Genomic DNA, 19,519 nt, shown 5'->3' with positions numbered 1-19,519 from the left:
CTGGCCTCGGCCACAGTGTGTCAGTAACCTCAGGCCCTGGAAATCAGAAGGCCAGTGCCACCTGCCTGTGACTTTGTCCAACCCCAGTGTGTTTATCCTGCCGGGAAGCAAATAGGGCTCCCAGAGGCTCACGTATTCGATCAGAGAACGTTTTCCGCGGCATCTGGGCCCTGGGCTAGGCGATGGAGACAGGGAAGTCTGGGACACATCTTTGTGTCACTTCCTTCTGGACTGACCTCCTTCGGGGTGCTAACAGCCCAGGTAGCCACTTCCCCATCAGAATCCGCCTGGAGCTGGACAGGCCCCGTGATGTCAGCATCCATAGGGACCACCACTGCCCGTTCCCCTCCTTGCTCCCGGGAACCCTGGGCTGCCTGGGAAACTCACTTCAGGCTTTTAGTCCCAATCATACCTTTGCTCTGGGTCTCTCGTCATCTAGCTTCCCAGGAGCCCAGTGTCCCTGGGACACCCTGCCTGAACAGGTGCCCCCTCCCCCCCACCCTCGGGTAGACCTGCCTAGAGACAGGGAATGGGCTCCCTATCTCTTAAGCAGCGGTTCTCAACCTTCCTAATGCCGCGACCCTTTAATACAGTTCCTCATGTTGTGGTGACCCCCAACCATAAAGTTATTTTCGTTGCTACTTCATAACTGTAATGTTGCTACTGTTATGAATCATCATGTAAATATCTGATATGCAGGATGTATTTTCATTGTTACGAATTGAACATAATGAAAGCATAGTGATTAATCATAAAAACAATATGTAATTATATATGTGTTTTCCAATGGTCTTAGGCGACCCCTGTGAAAGGGTCGTTTGACCCCCAAAGGGATCACGACCCACAGGTTGAGAACCACTGTCTTAAGAGTCACCTCCTTCCTCTGCGAGATGTTACTGGGGACCATCCGCCTGGGACATAAGTCATAGCAGCTCTTGACAGCGACTCTCAAAGCATGTCCACTTCTCCTTCCTCACTCTTTCGATGCAAGTCTGTGGGACAGAATTGTTGCCCCAAATGAGAAACCGAGGCTCCAAGGAGCATAGGGCCCGTCCCAGGGTCTGCCGGCCGGACTCTGCGCACCCCCTCACTGCCTCCTCAGGGAGCCTCTGCCAGGCGCCTGGTGCTCAGCAGCCAGAAGAGGTTGACCCCGGCTCTACCCTCCCACCTCTCGGCAGCTGCTGAGATGCTCTGACAACGGGGTCAGCGCCGGGGTGCTGCCTCCTCGCCCGGCAGATGAGGCGCATGGCCACGCGGAGATGAAATATTTACGAGTGTGTCAGGTTATCTTCAGATCTACACGGCCAGCGTGCAGGCAGATTAGCCCAAGCCCAGCAGGCAGGCCCCGGAGGACCGCTTACCAGGCTTGGAGCCTGGCTGCTGGAGACGGAGCAGGAACTGGGGCCAAGCCCAGAGCCTCCTGCCGCCTTTGGTCTCCTCCGCCCACCATGAAAGGAGGGAGGGAAGCCAGCGGGTGGGCAGGGTTAGAAGGCTGGGGCTGTGTGGTCAGGACAGGCCTTCCAGAATGTGATCAGGGACGTGGAAGGGCGGGACAGCCATCGCCATCTCTCCCGGGACGGGAACAGGTATGGGGCCTGAGGGGAGAGAATAGGAGAAGAGGAGGACTTGCTGCCTAATAGCTTTCCTGGTTTGGGGGCGCAGGGGGTTGCAAAATGCCAGGACAGATGTGCTAAGTAGAGCTGTAGGGTCTCCCTCTTCAGAGGCTACTCAGCCCCATGCTCGGAAGAATCCGCCTTCTGCTTCCTCGGGCCCTGACAGATCAAAACACACGTGTGTGATTGGAGCCAGTGAGAGCTTTATATGTATCATGCATGTGTGAGTCAACGTTTATTTTTAAATTGCCAGTGCGAGTCATATGTACCGGCCGGTCGGCCCGTTGACAGACAGATGGACGGATGGACGGTCACTTATCCTTTTATATATAGAGATGGGGGTCAGTTGAAGAGGCAGAAGGGGGAGTTGCCGGGGCCCCAGCAGGATGCTCTGGGTAAAATTCTTGAGAGCCAGGAAGGGAGCCTGAGCAGGGACCTCTCATGCACACTCCACTGAAACAATTCCTCCAAAACAAGCTAACCCTGGGGATGAGAGAGCTCCCCCAGGCTCTGCCTACAGTCCTCCAGACTCCTCAGGGCCACGCCAGGCCCCACCCCTGAGCCCTGAGCTGGTCCTGCCTGGCCCCACCCTGGCTGGCCTGCTGGGCTCTGCCTGAGTTACCGCCTGGCTGAGTTTCTCTGCGGTGTATAGCCCCACCTACTGCCCTGGAGGGAGGCCCTACAAGCAGAAGCTCGCCAGCTATCTGGAAAGGGAGCCCTGGTCTGCTCACCGTGGCGGACAGACAGAGCAGCTGCTCCGGCAGGGGGGAGAGGGGTGTCTCTACCCTGCCCAGCCAGCTTCCCAACCAAGACCCCATCTGCTCGGCTGTGACATCTCAGCCTGGGAAAATGTCCCAGCCGGCTCCCCAAGGGGGTTCGGGGGGTGGCAGCCCTTCCCGTGCTCCAGGAATGAGAGAGCTTCCTAATTCAGTCTGTATTTGCCTGAGATCGATTTTTAATTAAATAAAGTAAGGGCCTGATTAGAACCTGCGGAAGACGTGAGAGCAGAATCAGATGGTGCTCTGGCAGTGCTGTAAAGCAAACACTTTGGCTGGAGCAGAGGGGTCCCCCAGGGTCTTCCCATCAAAGCACCGAGTGAGGAGGGCAAATGCGAGAGGCTACAGAGCCAGCAGATGTGCGTGGTGGAAATATGCTTCGGCCGCACCCGTGGAGACGTCGGAGGGCCAGCTACAGAGCCTGCCGGGCTCCGGGGAGGGCTCGGGGACTCGGGCCCCAGCGGCCAAGCCCAGAGTCACAGACAGATTCATTAGCCTTGCGTTTCCAGCTCTCAGATGCAATCAGGAGAGGAGCAACTTGGAGCTGAGCCTTTGCTACCCCGGGAGGCAGGGAGAGGGAGGGAGCTGGGGAACCAGGAGGAAAAGGGGGGCAGAGGCTGTGCTGGGGAGGCTGAGCCAAGCAGAGACCAGGGAGCCAGCCCCGGTGAATAGGCAGGCCGTTACCTCTGCGACCCAGCCAGGCAGGGACCGTGCTCTGACTCCAGCCAGGTCCAGACACGCGTCTTCCCGCCCCCAGAACCTCTGAAAATCATGGTGTCATGGAAAGAGCGGCAGACTTGCAGGCAACAGCCCGGGTCCTGCCTTTAAGCGGCCGTGTGATCTCGGTCCTGCTACTCAACTCTCGGGGTCCCAGTTGCCTCATCTGTAAAAGGAAGGCAGTGATCAGTCAGATGACCTGCAGGAACTGTCCAGCTCCCCAAACGCCTGACGGAGGCAAAGAAGGTGGCTGACTGTTCAGGGTGTTTTAGACGGCATTCCACCGCCAGGCTGCAGATGGGACCTCGCAAATCCTGCCCAGCCCTGGGATCCGCGACTGGCTCTAGACCTGAACCCAGAGGCCTCCTCTGGATCCAGTCTCCAGCCTCCTGGGCCATCTCTGCAGAGTCACGGCTCAGTTGAACATCAGGAGATTCCCAGACACCCGTGTGGAGCTGGGGTGCGGGAGGAAGAGTCTGGGAGGAGGAAGGCCTGCCCGCAGCTCACTCACCGTGTGGCCCCGAGCAGGTCCTCAGGGCTGGCACTGGGCCTCCGGTTCAAGTCTCTTTAACCAGCACTTAGTACAGAGTAGGTACTCGATAATATTTGAGGATTTTTCATACACGAGTGAATGAATGGATGCATGAATGAACGAGGTTCCTGGTTTTTACTATAAAATAGGGATAATAAAATTACCAAGCTCCTAGAGCAGTGATGGCGAACCTTTTGAGCTCGGCATGTCAGCATTTTGAAAAACCCTAACTTAACTCTGGTGCCGTGTCACATATAGAAATTTTTTGATCTTTGCAACCATAGTAAAACAAAGACTTATATTTTTGATATTTATTTTATATATTTAAATGCCATTTAACAAAGAAAAATCAACCAAAAAAATGAGTTCACGTGTCACCTCTGACACGTGTGTCCTAGGTTCGCCATCACTGCCCTAGAATTATTGTGAACATCAAACTAACACACACGGGCACGTATACTCACACACACACACACATGCAGACTGCTCCTCCCACCTGCAGGAACCCAGGGTTGAAAACATCTAAACTCTCCCAGGGCGCCCCAGCCAGTTTGGCTCACTGGATAGAGCGTCAACCTGAGGACTGAAGGGTCCCAGGTTCGATTTTGGCCAAGGGCACATGCCTGGGTTGCAGGCTTGATCCCCAAAAGGGGGCGTGCAGGAGGCAGCCGGTCAATGATTCTCTCATCATTGATGTTTCTATCTCTCTATCCCTCTCCCTTCCTCTCTGAAATCAATAAAAATATATTTTAAAAAATAAATAAATAAATAAATAAACTCCCCCTCCAGGGCCAGAGCCAAAAGGGGATCTTGCCTGAAAACTTGGGAAGGGGTTGAGAGACCCAGAGCAGGGAGGAAGTGGGTGCCCAGGACTTGATTGGCAAACGTTTACTGAGCACCTATGATGTGCTTTGAGATTCATCCATAAGCACGCGAGAGCCAACCCCTGCCCGCGGGGGCCTGCGTTCTGGCAGGGAAACAGGCAGTCGTAAATAGCAAACAGGTTAAACAGGTAAACTGCCTCGTTATGTCGCGTGTCAGCCGGAATAAGGAATAAACACGGTGAGAGGGAAGGAGAGCAGGGTGAGGGGGGCGGGGAGCAGCGGGGGAGGGTGGTGGATGGGAGATTAATTATTTACAAAGGTATTTTCCCAGCCTTCCTTCCCCTCCCCTCTCCTTCCTGGCCCGTTCTAATATTAACTCTGCTGTCTCGTCGCTCCATCAGAAACACAGCTTCCTAAACCAGCATGAATTATTCACATGGAGAGTCAGTCCATTCCGATAAAGAGGCGCCTTCGCACTGATGTCCGGCCCGGGTCCTGGGAGGGCAGCAGAGAAGGTCCAACCGAGCCCTCACCTGCTGCCTTTCCCAAACCTCGAGCTCCCTCTTCATCTCCTCCACCCGGGAGCTGTGGGCAGGGACCTCCTGGGTCCGGGACAGGGGCAGCTCCCCTGACTGCCAACCCCCTCACCTGGGGAGCTGGGTGCAGAAAGAGGCAGCAGGGAAGGTGGGCTGACACAGAACCCAGTAACACTGGCTACTAAAACTGTTCTAGAAACCAGTGGCGAGAAACCCAGCCAGTCGCCCTGCAGGAGGGGACAGTCTGAGTGGGTCTTACAAGCACACAAGGCCCTCTGAGGCCTGCCCCCTGCTTCCTCTCCAGCCCCCGCTCTGCCTCCCCCTTGCTCCGAGGACAGCAACCAGCTTGCGGCTCTCCCGACCCCCTACACCTCTAGCTCCTTCGTTAATGTATGTATTTGCCTAGAATGCCCTTCCCACCATTCTTCCCTTGGCTAACATGCTCAGCTGTCAGGATTCATCTTAGACATCACCTCCTCCAGGAAGCCCCCTTGAACCTCGCATGGCCTCACTGCTCCCCCTCTGAGCTCCCTTAGTCTTCTGCAGGCACCTCCATCACCACACTCAACCCAGTTATGTGGAAAGTAACTGTTCACATGCCTGGCTTCCCCGGGTCTCCCGGAGGGCACCGTGCATCCTCATGCCGAGCCCAGCCTGTGCGCACCTACTAGGAGCTCAGTACGTACATGTGCCTCTGATCCCTGTGGTCAAAGGGATCCGGGCACACGATGGGGCGTTCACACGGTGAGAGTCCTTTGTATGTTGTGTCGTGGTTAGAGAGGGGCACGGCGCCACAGTTAAGAGCCCAGACTCTGGAAGCCATTAAATAACCTTGGGCAAGCTATGCAACCCCTCTGTGCCTCGGTTTCCTCATCTATAAAATGGGGGCATAGTGGGAATAGCCCTGTCCGCTCAGGGTTACAGAGCGTGTCATGAAATAGTGTACATAACGCGTTTCACGCGGCCAGCATATCGGTGTTGACAGTTATCGCACCTGTGGTGGGCGTCACTGTGATTCCTGCCGAGTTAGGGACACCCACGAGCGGCCCCTCCTTCTCGGGGGTCAGGCTCAGGTCCTGGGGAAGCTGTTCCATCCAGCACGCGGCCGGCAGCCCTCCCGCTCAAAACCCGGGAAGACGGGAGGAATCGATCTCCTCGTTAGGCTGCTTTGCCTGGGCCTGGCCGGGCTGGGGTGCCCTTCTCACCTGTGCTGTGTGCCTTTCCCTGCCACGTTCATTACCCCAAATAGGGCAGCAAACAAGCCGAGGTGGGAGATGGGAGCCAGCTAAGCTGGCTTATCTCCTGAGGTTCCAGATGGGAGCTGTGCCCAGCGCTGGGGCCCTCCCCCCGCCCCACACCACCCTGCTGCCGGCTCCTGCCACACTGGCCACACACACCCTTTGTCCCCTGGTCCACAAGCCGGGTCCCCTCCTCCCCTCTCTTTGGCCACTGCACCCCCTCCCCCCTTGCCAGGCCCAGAGAAGATTGGAGGAGGTGCACATGCTACCCCAGCACCAGGCCCCCCACTCTATGGATCCCCCTAATGAACAGTGAGGCGGAGGGCAGAGTCGCGGCCACCAGAGAGGGAAGGCCAGGGCTGGCCAGTCCCGCAGATGAGCCGCCCCTCTCCTGGCTCCGGCCCCTGGGCACAGTGCGTGTCACACCCAGGTCTCTGGCTGGCAGGCTGAGGCCAGCCCGGGAGGCCGGGAGGCCCAGCTGGACGGGGAGACCTCCCAGGATAAAATGGCTCTCGACTTCTCTGCTCTGACCTCAGCCCGGGCCCGAGACCAGGGTTTCATGGCAAATTACAGATTTAAAACCCGCAATGAATCTCCATTACAGCATGAAATGGGAAAGGAAAATGCAGCTAAACGGAAGCCTTCCCTCAGTGCCAATGGACAGGGAGGGGTGTCGCCTTTCAGGGGAGTTTAGAGCCGAAGTCACCAAGCCCAGACCACAGGCGGCCCGGAGAGAAGGCCGAGGCTGGAGCACCCGCTGTATCACCAGCACAGGACACCGCAGGGCAGAGCAGGCAGTGCCCACAGCAGGAGCCAGGCCCCGGGATCTCGGCAGCGGGTACCTCTCTGCAGAGGAAAGATGCATGGCTCCCTCGGGAGGGGTCCAAGCCCTAGCTCTGTTCGTTGTCACTGTGCTGGGCTGGGACCTATTGGAGATGCTGCCAGGGAGAGGCATTGCAGGCCCAGTGCCACCTGCCTGGGTAACCCTCACACGGGCCTCATGCACTTCTCACCCCCTCTGCCAGGCAGGCCCACGTCTCCCTCCTTTCCCAGATGAGAAAGATGACGCACAGAGAGGCCTTCTAGCTCGCCCAGGGTCCAAGAGTTAGAATCTGAACTCGTTTCTCTCTGCTCCCAAGACCCTCGCCCTCTCATCCAAACCGGCTCTTCTCCAGAATTCTGCTCAGACCCACAGCTGTCTGACTCCTCCCCGCAGATGGGCTGCAATGTGGTCTCTTTCCAGCCCCAGGGACTCCGGGAGCCCTGTCTGAGCCCGCACCCTGGCCCAGGGACCCCAAACAAACCACCGGCCTCAGAAAACCCTTCCTCTACCCCTCTTCCCAGATGCACCCAGGGCACAGTCCAGGCCCTGGACCACAGCATCCATTTTCCACCCCATTAAGTCTCATTATCAGGGGGCTGCCCGCTGTCCTCTCCCCGTCACTAAATTATCCTGTCACTGTGGAGGCGGTTTTCCTAGTGGGAGGTTCAGAGAAGCCCACACAGCTGCCTCTGGCTCACAAAACTAAATAGCTGAGCCCCACAGCCCAGAAGGCGCGCTTCCAACAGGGTTCGCATGTTCACACGCCCATCGAGGTGTTTGTAAATGTTTGTAGAAAGGAAGGATTTCCCACATGTAAATATGTCAAGAAAGGTGTTCGCCGCTGAGAAGTCCCCTTGCCAGGGCCGGGAACACACAGCAGCCTAGTGGTGGGAAGCGAGAAAGGGGGACCAGCAGGTGGCCACACAGCCATCCCCCCAAGAGCTGGTACTGCCCTACCCCCAAACACACTGCTCCCTCCCGCCCTCCACGCGCTTTCTCTGTGTCTACGAAGAGACACACACTCACACGCCGTCCCTAGGATGCTGGAGAGAACCCATTTTACAGATGGGTCAACTGAGGGTCAGAAAGAAACGAAAAGATGCCAGAGGCTGCAGGACACATAGGAAAGGGAGAACCAGTCCTCTCATATTCTTCAAGACTGAGGATGTTGGGCTCTGAGTACCGGTCACTTGGGACCGCCCAGTCCTTCCTCCAGCCCCAGCCCCCAACGCCAACTTGGCCTGGGCAACAGTTCTACTAATGCCCCAAACTTAACCTTGGAAAAGTCCCCCCAAATCTCACCTTGACAGAGAATTTTAGAGCTGGAAGGAGCCTGCCGGTCAAGGGTTCCCCATTCATTCCATTTTTCAACATGTATGTGTGCACCTTCCACGCCCCAGGCACTGGTCCACGCATTGCGAGTACACATCCGTGGTCAAAATAGATTGAACCCTCTTGCCTTCATGGAGCCTCTATCCTTGGACAATAACAATAGACACATGAAGAAATTGTTGTCGTTTATTAAAAGGGTTGGAGTGCCATCAAAAAAATCAGAGAAGCCCTAACTGGTTTGGCTCAGTGGATAGAGCGCCGGCCTACGGAATGAAGGGTCCTGGGTTCGATTCCGGTCAAGGGCATGTACCTTGGTTGCGGGCACATCCCCAGTAGGGGGTGTGCAGGAGGCAGCCGATTGATGTTTCTAACTCTCTATCCCTCTCCCTTCCTCTCTGTAAAATATCAATAAAATATATATTTTTTAAAAAATCATAGAAGAGTAGAAGGGACTGAGTTTCCTGGAGGAGAGAGCAGGTTGAGCTGTCAGGACAGACCCCACAGAGGAGGTGACCTTTTTTATCTTCCCCTCTTATTTTTTTTTTACCAACTTTATGGAGATAGAATTGCATTCCATTCAGTTCGTCCATGATTTTTAGTAAGTTTACAGAGCTGTGCAGCCATCACCACTATCCAGCATTGGGCCATTTTCATCACCCTAAGACGATCCTTTGTCAATTTCCAAGTCCACCCCAGTCCCAGGCCGCCACGGATCTGCTTTCTGCCTCTATGGATTTGCCTCTTCCGGACACGTCTATAAATAGGATCGTACAACATGTGGCCCCTCGGGTCGGACTCCGTTCACTTAGCATAATGTTTGTGAGATTCATCCGTGTGGTGTGTGTCAATAGTTCCTTTATCTTCATTGCCCAGTAGCATCCGTTGCATGGACGGACCACACCCTGTCCATCTTTCCATCGCTTGGTTACTTCCGGTGTGGGGCTGTTATGGATAATGCTGCTATGAACATTCACGTACAGGTGAATGCGTATGGATATGTTTTCGTGTTCCGTGGGTAGGTTTCTAGGAGTGGAGTAGCGAGGTCCTATGGAAAGTTTAAGCTTAGCTTTTTAAGGAAGTGCCAAACTACTTTCCACAGCAGCCGTATCATTATATTCCGTTCCCGCCACGAGTGAGAGTTCCAGTGTCCCCACCATCTCATCAATACCTGTCCTGGTTGGCCTTTTCCGTTGCGGCTACTCTAATGGGTCGGACGTGATATTCCACCGTAGGCTTAATGTGCATTCCCCTGGTGACTAATGATAACTGAGCATCTTTTGTTGTCATAATTATCCATTTTTTATCTCCTTTGGTTAAATGTCTGTTCCAATCCTTTGCCCGCTTTTAAATTGGGTCGTTTGTCTTTTTATTGTGTTGTGAGAGCTCTTTACATATTCTGGATACAGTTCCTTTATTAGGTATTTAATTTGCAAATATCTTCTCTCAGCTTGTGGCTTGTCTCTGTATCTCCTTAACGCTCTCTTCCAAAGCACAAACGATTTTCCTTTTAGCCAAGTCCAATGACACTCTTTTGCTCTTTTATGGATTGAGCTTTTGAAGTTGTGTCTCTAACCCAGCCGTGGGCAAACTACGGCCCGCGGGCCGGATCCGGCCCGTTTGAAATGAATAAAACTAAAAAAAAAAAAGACCGTACCCTTTTATGTAATGATGTTTACTTTAAATTTATATTAGTTCACACAAACACTCCATCCATGCTTTTGTTCCGGCCCTCCGGTCCAGTTTAAGAACCCATTGTGGCCCTCGAGTCAAAAAGTTTGCCCACCCCTGCTCTAACCCCAGGTCACAGAGGGGTTTGCGCCTATGTTTTCTTCCACACATTCTACAGTTTTAGCTCTAACATTTAGTCTATAGTTCCTTTTAAGTTAACGTTTGGGTAATTTGTGAGATAAGAAACTAAATTCATCATTTTTGCATCCAGCTGTCCCAGCATCGGTGTCGAAAAACTCTATCCTTGCCCTGGCCTGTGTGGCTCAGGTGGGTGGAGCTTCATCCCGCACGTCGAAAAGTGGTGGGTCCAATTCCCGGTCAAGGGCACACACCTGGGTTGTAGGTTCAATCCCCAGCCAGGTCAGGGCAAGTGTGGGAGGCACCAAATGTTTCTCTCTCTCTCTCTCCCCCTCCCCCCCCCCCCGCCTCCTCCCTCCCTTCCACTCTCTCTAAATATCAATGGAAAAAATATCCTCGGGAAAGGATTTATTAAAAAAAAGAAAGAAAGAAAGAAAAACATGATTCTTCTCAATTATGATGCATTGATCTATATGATCTATATGTCTGTTCTTTTGCTGGTACTGCATTATTTTAAATACTGTGACTTAAATAGCAAATTTTGAATTCAGAAAAAGTAAAACCTCCAATTTTGTTCTTTTTCAAAATGCTTTTAGCAAGTTGGGGCCTCTTGTATTGCCATATAACTTTTAGGATCAACTTGTCAATTTCTGCAAAATGGGTGCTGGAATTTTTTTTTAAAATATATTTTATTGATTTTTTACAGAGAGGAAGGGAGAGAGATAGAGAGTTAGAAACATCGATGAGAGAGAAACCTCAATCAGCTGCCTCCTGCACGCCCCCCATGGGGGATGTGCCCGCAACCCAGGCACATGCCCTTGACCGGAATCAAACCTGGGACCCTTCGGTCCGCAGGCCGACGCTCTAGCCACTGAGCCAAACCGGTTTCGGCAGGTGCTGGGATTTTTATAGGAATTGTGTTAAAGCTCTAGGCCAGTTGAGGAGAATCGCCATTTTAACAACACTGGGTCTTCCAATGCATGAACATAGACTGTCTTCCCATGTATTCAGATGTGTGATGGTTCCCTTTGAGGGCTGGCCTAATAACGCATGTGACCAAGACCCTCTCCCCAATCCCATGAGATCCCCTCACCCCCGTCTAGGAGGGAGGGAGAGCAGGTGTAGAGAGAGGGCCTTCCCCTGTCCGTCCTGTGTCCGGATTCTGGTGCCCATCTGCCTCCCAGGCCAGGGTGCCCCTCTCAGGGCCCAAGTCTGCCTTCAAGGTCACCTGCCCTCCATTCCCATGGCCTTCGGTCTGCCCCAGGCCCACAGGCTCTGAACCTCCCCGGGAAGAGCTGAGAGAAAGCCTCGCTGCCATTCACAGCTCCCTTTTCACACAGAACCCACGCAGCAGACGCTTATCTGCCTAAGAGAACGAGAGCCCTTGGTTCCTATCTGTCAGGGAATCTTATCGACTAGTAAACAGGTTCAGGTGGCAAAAGTGAGAGAGGAAAATAATTAAGGGGGAGGCAGGTGAAATGTTGGCATTACTGTATTATCACTTAAGTGCTGCAAAGCTTTTAGTTCGTGTTTTTCTACGGAGACAGCCAGTGAGGGGAAATCAGCCGGCCCATTATCTGAGCCGCACACCCGTTCGCCCCTCCTCCCCGCCACCTATAAATCTTATTAAACAGGTTCCACTGGCAAGACAGAAAAATAATTAAGGCAAAGGTAGGTGAGATGTTGATGTCGTTACCGTAATACAACAGCCTGTTTGGTCTCTACACCCGTGAAACGCAACCGAGGGAAATCAGTTTTCAAGATTGCCTTTCCGAGATGCAAATCGAAGAGCCGAGAGCCTGGCTGAGAGGAGAAACGGGCTTCACACGCGGAAACATTTCCAAGTCTGAGCCCGTCTCTCAGGGGCCTTTAAGCCCACAATTTACCTTTTGACTGCATTCTAGTTTCTCGCGCATCCTTTCGTTCCCACTTAGTTATTGACTAGAGACACGGCACTGAAAGAAAAGAAAGGGAGTGATTCTGCCGCCGCCGGCCTTCAAAATCCATAGCAGGAAGGGGCCCTCGAGGGAGGACCGCAGCCCTCACAGTGAAACAGGGCTGTGTGAGTCTATTGCCCTCCCAGGCGGGTGCCCAGGGGCTGGGGACCTGGGGACCTGGGGGTAGAGCTCCCAGGATGGACCACTGGGCCTCGAGCACATGGGGGTGGGGTATCTAGAGCTGGGTCCTCCTCTAATGCATGTGTTGACCCACATGGCGTGCCAAATGCCTGCGCTGTGCTGGGCAGGGGTCTGCCAAAGAATGAGAGACCCCCAGAGTGGGCAGAGGCCGCAGGAACCACTGAGCCCAGGTTCTCCCATGGCAGCTGGCAAGTGGCAGGTAGACCAGGCACAGAGACAGGTCTGGTCAGCTCCCAGAGTTCCTTTAGAGTTTTGTGGGGGTTTTTTTTTGGGGGGGGGGGGCGTTAATTTGTTGCCTGCATTTAAGATTCTGGAAGCCTTAGTATTAAACATTCAGACACCTGGCTTCTCTTGTAAACATCTGGCGACATTAGGCCCATCAGTGGGCTGGCGACAGTGGGTGGAGTCACACCCCCCAGTGTCGTTAGCAGCAAATGATTCTAGCAGCAAATGTCCCCCGATGCCCAGGCCACCTGCAGTTTCTTGAACGATCCAGGCATTTCCAGGCCTCGGGGTCCCGGGCCATTTAATAAGTGGCCTTTGCCCGGGGCCCACTGCAGGCAGCCCTGGCGGGGAGGGACCTTGACCTCAACCCGTGTGGGGAAGGTGTTGCCCACAGGAGCCAGGCAACCCGATGTCCTTCCCGCTGCCCCAGGGCCCAGCTGCCCAGGGCCCTGCCACCCCTGCTCCCTGAGCCGCCAGTTCTCTGTGCGTCCCCTTTACTTGCTAGATCAGTGGTTCTCAACCTTGGCTGCACATTGGAATTACAGTGGGGCCTTGACTTACGAGTTTAATTCGTTCCAAGACCGAGCTCGTTAAGGAGCTCGTTAACTCAAATTACTCTGTCAACTCAATGCAAGAAATCGGCGGAGAGACAGCTGGTATCTCAAAAAAACTCGTTAGTCGGGACACTCATAAGTCAAGGCCCCACTGTACCTGGGAATCTTTTTAAAATCCTGATTTCTGGGCCTCATCCTCCGGAAATTCTGTTTCTTTGTTAGTAATGTTGTGACCCCAGCCCATAACAGAGAAACAGAATTTCCGGAGGATGAGGCCCAGAAATCAGGATTTTAAAAAGATTCCCAGGGGATTCTAATGTGCAGCCGAGGTTGAGCACCACTGCGCGAGATGAAAGTCACGGGGTGTGAGGGTGCCCGTTCCTCTCCACCCCGTTCCGTTGTCTGGGGCACACGGCACGCCCTGGAGACGGAGCGCCTCCCTGGGAACATTTAACTGCAAACAGCTTCTAGTTGGGATCTGTTCTAATTGCTAATTAGATCTGACTATAATTATCTCTCGCCGCCATCCCTTACCTGGCACAGGATGGGACGTGGCCTCGCGACAATTAGCAGCGTCTTCCCTGGCACACCCGCCGGTGAGGGACACCATCTCGAGGTCGCGGCAGAGCCCGGCTTATTGAAGGCAGGCTGCTGTTTACTGTTGTGATCCAATTAGATGTAACTAATGAGGGGAACTCGAATTTCCCCCACAAACAGTCTCCTTTGGGTCTCAACTGATGCATCATCTGCGGGGAAGGAGCCGAACTCCCCTTGGGGGACCCTCCTTTCCCACCTGGAGTTGTTGAGGGGTTTTGGCCACCAATTCAGCCCCCACTGCCAGCCCAGCCCAATTCCAGCCCCGAGGGAGGCAGTGAGCCTGACAAACAGACTCTGAGCAAGTCCCCTGGTCCCTCCAAGCCTTGGGTCCTCGTCTGCCACCTGGGAGAACAAGTGCCTCTGGGCCCACACCTGCCCCAGGTACCCACAGGCCCGGGGGAGGGGCATCTGTACAGCAGGGACCAGGGTCCTTTGCTCTCAAGTCTGGGGCCTGGGCTGGGACAACATGAACAGCAGGGGCTGGGCTGGCTCTGGGGGCATCTCTCCAGCACGGGCTTCAGGGAAGTGAACGCCTTACACAGCCACTTAGGGCCTCCATAGCGGGGAGCGGGGAGAGAGGGTCCTTGGCCACCGGCACCTCCGTCGGCCATCTGTGTGTGGGAACCCTGCCCTGCCTCTCTCCCTGACACTCAGCCTGCTCTGCTGGCTCCCACCAGCCCTGGAGTCCTATGGCCAGCAGCCATGTGTGGGCACCTGCCCACCCCACTCCACCCCACCCCACCCCTGGTGGAGGACAGGGCCAGGCCCGGGCAGCAGACACCTTTGCTGACCCTGCTGGGCTCCAGGGAGCCAGGGACTGCAGCCTGGCAAACAAGAGGTCAGTCTTCCAGGTCTGGAATTCAAATGTGGCTTTGGCTGGCTGGCTGGCCGGGCTGGCACCTGCCTGTGCCACCCGCCTCGTGCCACTCTAGATTCTTAGTAGCAAACTCCCGGACGGAGCAGGCTCAGAGTCATGGAGCTGAGGGAGTCAGAGCTGGGGCCGGGCAAGGCAGACACAGGCCCCCCGGGAGGAAATGTCCGACTCAGGGCCCACCCACCCCAGCCTCAGCTCCCCTGCACGCTCCCGCCTCGCTCATCATCTCTCGTGTGTTTGCGCACGATTCTCTCTCTTCACTCCCCCTCCACACACACACACACACACACACACACACACATACCCCAGCATGCTGCACGGGCCCCCAAAGCCTCAGTCTCCAGGCCTCCTCAATCTGGCTTAGGACCCCCTCTAAGTCCCCATGGCAGTCCTGTGCTCTGTGGGGGTCTCCCCGACCTGGACTGTGTGCCCCGGGGCCAGGGACCAGGCCTCCTTGCCCTCCACACCCAGTGCCTCACCCAGACCCCACAGACGGCAGCACTCAGTAAGTCTGGTGGGCAGGTGCATGGCCACCAAGGTCACCTGCAAGCCAAGGCAGCCTGACCCTCAGCAGCCGCCATGCAGCATGTCTGCGGCCTGGGGCCCTGCTACTGACCAGCGACGGGGGGACTGAACCGACGAGTTCTCCCCGCTCCTTCCCTGCCCCACTCCTCAGGCCCTGGTCTGACCAGCATCCCTGCAAGGCCACACAGCCCTACGTTCGCATCTGATAAATGGACACAATAGCTGCTTCTCTAAAAGGGTCCCCGTGAACGTCAGGCGAGCGCCGCGTGTGAGCGTGCTTTGTGGACTGCGAAGCTCGGAGAGAAGTTAGACGCTGTCGCCAGGCTCCGTGGGGTCCGGGGGCAGCTGTACCGGCTGGGAGAGCGTATCTGTCACTCCGCATCCGGTGACAGCGGGCAGGGAGCCTGACACCGGCTATAATGGGAGGGTTTGCCCCATAGAAACTGCCCAGCACCACAGCTGGGGTTCCGTTTGGTACTGCGCTTTGTTTATATCTGAAGAGTTTGTTGAGGAGCACACCGTTGCCCCAGTCCCTGCCCTGGCTGACCCTGAGACCTTAGGCAAGTCGTTGTTTTTGAGGCCCTGTTTTTCTTTTCTTTGTTTGGTTAATCCTCGCCTGTTTTCCATTGATTTTTTGAGAGAGTGGAAGGGACGGGGTGGGGGGGGGGGAACATCCATATGAGAAAGACACGAGTGGCTGCATCCCGCATGCGCCCTGACCAGTGCTGGGGATCGAGCCTGCAACTAAAGTATGTGCCCTTGACTGGAATCGAACCCGAGACCCTTCAGTCCGTGGGCTGACGCTCTATCCACTGAGCCACACCGGCCAGGGCTGCTTTTCTAACGGTAACACAGGAACAAGGATTCCTCTCTGTCCCGGCTGCTCAGGAGGCTGTTTGACATGAAGGGAAGCACCCTCTATGCAACAAAACTGGCTGGGAAACCCCCCGGGCCAGCCGTCGTCCCATGATTAATGCCCTTTAGTATAACCACCCTTCATCGTAAAATACGCAAGAGCAGTGACTGAGGCGGACGCACGCCTGGCACTGTGCCCAGACGAGAGACAGGGCCTGCTCAGCAGCCTCCCGGGGCTGACCTGGGCCGGGCCCCCGGGGAGCACAGGTGAATCAGGCCGCAGGGCCACCGGGGAGGACTGGAACGGCAAGGCCGGGCCCCAGGGACCCGAGCTCCGACCCAGGCTCCTCCCCTCAGGCGCAGGTGGCCTGCGATGTCTCACTCACCACCGGGAGCCTCCAGGGATTACCAAGAGGAGGAAGGAGACTGTATGTGAAAAGTGTGGGGTGCTAATTAATGCCAAGTGGGGACCCTGGGGTTCAGAGAGCTGGACGTGCCTGGATGGGGCGGAAGTCCATCCAGTCCTATTTACATGGGAGACCTTCGCCCACCTCGTGCAGCTAGTAGGGACTAAGCCAGTCATATTAAGCACCTACTGTCTGCATTGGTGTTCTAGGCACTAAAGTTACAACAGTGAACAACACAGAAAGAAAGTTGCTGTTCTCACAGAACTTCCACCCGTGGAAGGAGACAGACAATAAGCAAACAAACACTGTCGTGTCACAAATGACATAAAGCAAAGCAAAGCAGGGTGAGGAGGCGGAGGCTGGGGGGCAGAGGTGCTATTTTATGTGGATTCCAGGGAAGGCCTCTTTGAGTAAGTAACATATACCAAAACCCTGAAGAAGAAGAAGAAGAAGAAAAGGGAGCGAGCCAAGCAACCCCTGGGAGACAGCATTCGGGGGAGGGGTGGCAGCAAGTGCAAAGGCCCTGGGGCAGGGGGCTTCTTGTCATTTTCCTGGAACAGCAGAGAGGCCTGTGTGGCTGGCACAGAGGAAAAAGGAGAGAGTGACGGGGATGACGTCAGAGGGAGGCAGGGCAGATCTGGCAGGATCCTGTAGACCACAGGAACTTCAGATCCTACTCTACTTGAGAGAGGAGAGCACAGAGGCTTTGAGCAGAGGAGAGACATGCTATGAGAAGGATCTCCTGGCTGCTTTGCGAAGAGGTCATGGGGGGCCAAGGAGGAAGGCAGGAGCTGGGTCAGGAGGCCACTGTGGAGTCAGGTGTTCGGTGCCGTGGCTGCTGGGGCAGCAGCAGTGCCGGTGGGAGGAGGGAGGAGCTCTGTGTATATGTCAATGGTGGGGCCATTGGGGTGTGAGAGACAGGGCAAAGCCAAGGGCACCCCAAGGTGCCTGGCCTGACCTGCTGGTAGGATGGAGATGCATCTTGCTGAGATGTCAGAACTACAGAGGAATGAGTTCTGAGCTCCGCTCCTGCCTCGCGGTTCCGACTGTGACATCAACAGGGCCCTCCCTCGGGCAGACACCCCCTACCTTTGCCCTCCATACCCTGGGGGAGTGAGACCCAGGCCAGAGAGCACCTCGGGTCGCCTCATTCCTGGGGCGTGGCTGCAGCCTGGTGCTAGCTCTGAGGAGGAAACCCCAGGAATAAGTCCCCCGGGCCCTCCGAGAACTCCGTTGTGTGGGGAGGCAGCTTGCACACGCAGGGGAGGCTACCTGTGGGAACGGGCTGCAAGGAGGAGTGAGACAGCGAGGGAAGTGGGGCAGGAGGGAGGGCTTCAGGGAGGAGGTGGTACATGGACCTGGAGCAGAGAGGGGGTTCATGTGGGGGTCGTTGGGTAGGTCAGAGGGCACGAGAGAGGGGGTGGCAGCTGACACAGGGCCTTGAAGCCAGGCTGAGGGCTCACACTCCCTTTTGCAGATGGGGAGGTTTGCCCCTGGAGGTGTCTGAGGAAGGCAAAGCAGGGCCGGTCTGCAGGCTCACCCCTAACCTGCCCCTCCACCTGCTTCATTCCGCCCCTATCCTCCCGCAATCCCTCCCAGCCCCCAGCCCAGGGTCCGGGCAGCAGGGTGGGGCCTGCTTGGATGACAGGGGCTCCGAGGGGACCAGCTAGGAGTTCAGCACCCCCTGGAATCAGTCAGCGCACCACCTGACCCCCTGGCTGCTACTCAGCCCTTCTGGGCACCAGCTGAGAGCATGCAGGACGCTCAGTTCTCCGGGCTCCCCCTGCCTCCCGCGCCCTGAGACCCAGGGGGCTCTGGCCTGATTAAGGTGCGTGTCATCACCCCGGGTCTTGATGGATGGCCCGGGAGCCGCTGCACATCTCAATCTGTGAGCCTCCCGAGCTCATCCGTCTTCCCCGGCAGCTGCTCCCACCCCTGGGAATCTTCCACGTCTGAACATGCCCAGAGGGGTCCAAGCGCCCTCACCAGGGGCAGGGAAGAGGAGCAGCTAGCATCCCTGCGGGAACAGTTGGAGCAGGGCCGAGGTTGGGTGAGGCACGAAATTTAAGGGGCATCAGGGAACTCAGTGATCCAGCCCGGCCAGTGTGGCTCAGTGGGTTGGAACGTCGCCTGTGCCCCAAAGGGTTGTGGGTACAATCCCTAAGTCAGAACACATACCCAGGTCTGACCCCCAGTTGGAGCACATACGGGAGGCAACCGATTGATGTCTCTCTCACATCAATGTTTCTCTCTCTGTCTCCCCCTCTCCCTTCCCCTCTCTCTCTCTAGAATCAATGAGAAACATATCCTGGGGTGAGGATCACAAAACAAAAACTCAGTCATGTAGATACGTAATATTTAATGCAGTGTTTTTTAAAATCAAAATGAATGCAAAAAAATATTATTTTTTGTACAAAACGTCAAAATATTAAATAAAGACTGCTGGGTCAGTAACAGCATCATCAATTCACACGAGAGCCTGGGGCAGGAAGGAAAACGTATGCCCCTATAGACCTGAATGTGTAAATGACACAAATGCATGTCTGTAGGGGCATACATCCTTGCACTTAATAAGCCCCGGGGAAACTGAGGCAGGCAAGGAAGGGGGCATGTGGCTGACTGGAGGCAAGTGACAAAATGGAGGTGCGGGTTCTGAAACACGCCTCCTGAGAAGATGAAAGTGTGCTGTGTCACCTCGGGCAGGTCGCTCAGCTCCTCAGGGAGGTGCCCGGGGCTGGGTCAGCCTCGAGGTGCTTCCTTTTCCCTCTTGGAGCCATGAGAGGGATGGGAAAATACCCCCGTCGCCAGCCTGCACCCCCTCCGCAGCCTCGCCTTCCATGCTGGCACCTGTGCCGCGCTCCGGCCTTAGACGCTCGCTGGTCCCACCTGGCCGCCATGACACGCTGGCAGTGTTTACTGCTGTGCCCACTTTGCAGATGTAAACACTGAGACTGGCCCTAGTTCACTCAGCTGGAAAGCGGTGTCCCTGAGACTCAGGTCCTGTCTTCGGAACAGCAGCATCTGAAGCCCTCCTTTCTCCCCACTCAGGACCCTCCTCCACCAGTGGGTGGACACAGAACAGACAGAGCACACCCCTACTCGCCAATGGGGACACCATGCTCTCCTCTCTAAACCCGTCCCTCCCCG

General features: G+C 55.6%; 1 protein-coding gene across 2 annotated transcripts in view; it reads left to right on the top strand.

The window, feature by feature from the left end:
- KIRREL3 (kirre like nephrin family adhesion molecule 3) overlaps window positions 1-19,519 on the top strand; it is a 454,266-nt gene that overhangs the window by 387,403 nt on the left and 47,344 nt on the right. The window lies entirely within an intron of this gene.

This window comes from Myotis nattereri (genome assembly GCF_964212035.1).
Source record: "Myotis nattereri genome assembly, chromosome: 19".
Lineage (NCBI taxonomy): Eukaryota > Metazoa > Chordata > Mammalia > Chiroptera > Vespertilionidae > Myotis > Myotis nattereri.
The sequence above is the reverse complement of the archived record's forward strand: the minus strand, read 5'-3'. Positions and strand labels throughout refer to the sequence as shown.